General features: G+C 38.2%; 1 pseudogene; it reads right to left on the bottom strand.

The window, feature by feature from the left end:
* Positions 1 to 780: 780 nt before the first annotated feature.
* On the bottom strand, positions 781 to 2,661 carry LOC141910308 (uncharacterized; annotated as a pseudogene).
* Between the last annotated feature and the right edge of the window lie 1,358 nt (positions 2,662 to 4,019).

Raw genomic sequence — 4,019 nt, 5'->3', positions numbered from 1 at the left:
AAGAGCACCGAGTCAAGAGGGGTAACTTCGCTTCATTCATTTGGAAAGAGTTTTGAGACGGCGAGAAAATCTTACAAAGGCAGTTAATGAGAACAGAATTTTTTTTTTATTATAACAGATTGATATAAAACTGAAATTAAGCAGTTTAAAACCTCATTATCAATTATTTACGCTGCAAATAGTTATTTACCGCTGTAAGACACGATTAGATTAAGTCAGAATCTCAAGCTGATTCTTCAGAAAATTATTATTTATTGTTATCTTAAATCAAAATGCTCCTGCTCACATTAACTGATTTCTCAAGCACATGTTTGTCGTATTTGGATAATCCATAATACATACATTTTGAAAAATTATGCAACTTGATAAAATTTCACTTTCAAAATTAAAGTCTAATAAAATCGAGATGATCTTCGAACCTTTTTCGACGTTCAACAAGTATAACGAGGTAAAACTATTTGCCATAAGCGGCAATTGCAGTAATTGCTTGTTACGCTCAACTTAAAAAGGAAGCGGGAAAAGTTACCACTTTTTGTCATATCAAATAAGCAATTTCATTCGATGACTTAATTTAAATTGTACTAAAATTTGATTCATGACGATCTGAATTGGTTACTTGATATCAGATAAAGTGTTAACTAGTGGGCGTTATACGCATCCGTGTAAAACAAATAAAAATGAAATATTCAACCCTTAGGAGGCGAATAAAAGAGTGATTCCTTATCACTACAAATGTTCAAAACACCCGGGAGACTTAAGACCTTGATAAAATCAGTTACATTATGCAAAATCCATTACCCATACGTTAGATGTAAGTATTGCCATGAACTCCGACCTAAAATCTATGAAGTCATCATACTCGCGCGGAAGTTCCAATACTCGACCGCATGTATGACCTATCGGGCGACGACTAGCCCCGGTCAGATTCGTGAACCGTATGCTTATCTTGGAAGTACGTTCCGTCAACATCGAGACCCATTACACCCGACCCAGTACAGAATCGCATGAATTTTTCCAAGATGTCTGAGTTTAAGCCTTTGATAAATCTTTTCAGAAATTTAGCAATTTTCTCCTCTTTCGCAGACAATTCGCCAAAGTCCAAAATGTCCAAGACCTTTTTTGGTTATAAGGAAAGCTTACTGTGCATGTCTTCCAAATCCATATTCATGTCAAACTGACTGTCACACCACGCTTCTACCCAGCAGTCCTTGACAAAACTGGGCTCATGCAAAACCTTTTTTTCTCGCGAGCTCTTGGATCAGACGATTTATATTTTCAACCGTTGGGATTGTTTTGAGATCATAGCTGGTTAAGACCTCGGTCACTTCATCGGCGTCAAATCCACCATTTTGAGCTTGTACGAGTAATTCTCTGTCTGCAAGCGGCAAATTGTGCAGAAAATCATTTACGACCATGTCGTTCAGTATCGCCGCCTCGTTTCCCAAGAAACATAACTCGAAAAACGAACGTGCAATTTCGATTGGTAAAAAGAAATGTTCTCTCCATCCGAAGGCTATAATTTTCCCGATGGAATACCAGTTACTGTGGGTTATATCGTGTCTTAAAACTGGCACCTTAACTCTGTCGCCCATAGTACACTTTTCATAAAACGTTTTCCAAAATTCACTGATGCACATCGCGCGCAACTCCCACATTGTCCTCAGCAACCTCCTTCTCTCCATTAGGCATTATCAGTTCAAATTTCAGACGGCCATGGATGGCGATGGTTAGGAAGTTTTGAATAAGTTCTAGAAAAATGTGTCCACGGTGAAGTCTGATAACGCTCTCCGTGGGCATATGATTACTCAGAAACTGGATTTCGCCACTGGAATCTTCAAAGTATACATGATGATTTCCTTCCGATGTTGACACAACCAGATCGCCAAAGTATGTTTCTGTCACAGGGTCCTCTTGTGATGTAGATGCTATTTGATGTCCAAAGACTGGGCTCATCGACGTAGGATCCTTGCTTAATACTGATGCGACTGGCTCTTCATAGTACGTGCCTGTCTCAGTGTGTTCATGCGATGTTGAAGCTACCGGATGATCATGACACATAGTGTCCTGGACTGAGGCCGATGCTGAAAAAATGTTATCACCCTGAGGTGTGTCTTTACTAGCAGCCTCAAATTCAGGGGATTTCTCAATTTTTGAAATTGCCAGATAGAACCGCAGCTTCTTAATTTCTGTAGATTTCTCGATTTCTCCGATAGTTATGTTTTCATCATCCAATACGACTTGCTTGAAATCTGTAATTTCACAAAAATATTCCTTTTTCTCACCAAGTGGAGTTCCTGGAGTAAAGAAAACGTTAATGGCAACATCTAGTATATCTTTCTTTTTCGCCGTTTTAGAAAGTTTGGGATATCGAATTCCCCCGCCTTTTGTGGCTCTCACTTGTTTAAATAATTTCTTTTTTGAATCAAATAACAATAATCCTAATTCTATAGTTTTTGAATCATGCGTGTTGTTGCTCTCTGCAACCTCGGATTCCTTCTGAGATGTTGATTCGTCTTTTCTACTGTTCAGATTATGTTTGAGTTTCTCTAAAAGGCTAATTTTTTTCTCGCTGTTCAGTGACTTGTTTTTTCTTAGAAACGATCGCAATGCAATTCTGTCGCCATACTTGGGAACGAAAATCTTCAGCTCATCATCCGTCATAGAATTAACAGCAACCTCATCAATCTATAAAAACAAGCATTGTATGATAATTAGACAATCGACAACCGTAAAGCAGGAACTTCACGAATCCTGGTTGAACTGCAAGACATAAAATATCAGACCATTTCGATAAAAGGTTACAGGGATACACATTGTAAATTATCGAACGGTCGGCAATTCTACCCTACTAACCAATTATTGTTTTTGTGTCAACAGATGAATCGTTCGAAAGATTAATCAAATTTTTGAACGATTTACAAGTAATTTTCTCTCCCAGTCGCTGGAGACGAATGAGTTGAATCAAGAATAATACCTTTTCTTCTTCAAGTGGACGTGTTTCCACACCTCTACCTCGCAAAAACTTGTCCATAGCTAAAAATATAAAGTATTAAGTAGGTGGAAATGTTTCAGAGACGTAAGTTAAAAAAGTATGCACACTTGGGCCATAGCGTTCTTATGTTTTAAATCAGTTTTCATTACGCAAGCGCATAATGGTTGAATAACCTGTTAGGGTATGGTAAAAATGGGGGCGAACCCAGAAAAATTAGATTACCGCACAAAGGGGTCCATATCAAGGACCTACCCTAGATCCCTTTGTAAATTGCTGAATTTATTATTCAAAGACTCTGGAATTTGCCATATGAAATCAACCACTTCATACTCATCAAAAGATGTGAAAAAATCTTCGAAGAGGGGGTTGTATTTCATACTCTACCGGTACTTATTATCTATTACGATGAATGGCGTGATGATTTATGATAATAAAAAGACTCCATTTACCTAAAATCGACCCGGTGACGTTGAGATTGTTTAGTTTAACCGAAACCGCTTGTCTCGAAACGAAAATGGGTTGACATATGGTGGAAATCGTGAACTCGTGAATACAAGGCACCGTATCTGTATTATTGAATTAGGCCTATTGTAATATAGCCTGTATCTGTATGTTTAGCGATTAAGACTATGTTTCAACTGTTTACATGTTGTGCAGTGGGCGGATGACTTTGGACTGTGGTAGCTTTATAATATTTTATTCTAAAATATTACAAAGAAAACCCCAGGCCGCCGCATTACGGAGCGGGGTGCTGATGAGAATCAATATATGCCCGTCATTATTCTACGCAGTAAGAGTAAGTCCAGCATAAGGAGCTATGCGGTAGCAAAGTGAACTAATCATAGGCCTTCCTATAAAATCCAAGCCCACGAAAGAAAATAATTAGCCACAGTTAAAACATTCGTCGACTAATCAAATGAGATGGACCAACGAACACCAATTACCAGGGCCGTTCCGTTCGAGTTTGAATTGTTTGGTCAACGCGAAGTGCGTTCTATGGGATATAACAATGATGTTAGCAAAAAAT

Source organism: Tubulanus polymorphus, chromosome 8 (genome assembly GCF_964204645.1).
Source record: "Tubulanus polymorphus chromosome 8, tnTubPoly1.2, whole genome shotgun sequence".
Lineage (NCBI taxonomy): Eukaryota > Metazoa > Nemertea > Palaeonemertea > Tubulaniformes > Tubulanidae > Tubulanus > Tubulanus polymorphus.
The sequence above is the reverse complement of the archived record's forward strand: the minus strand, read 5'-3'. Positions and strand labels throughout refer to the sequence as shown.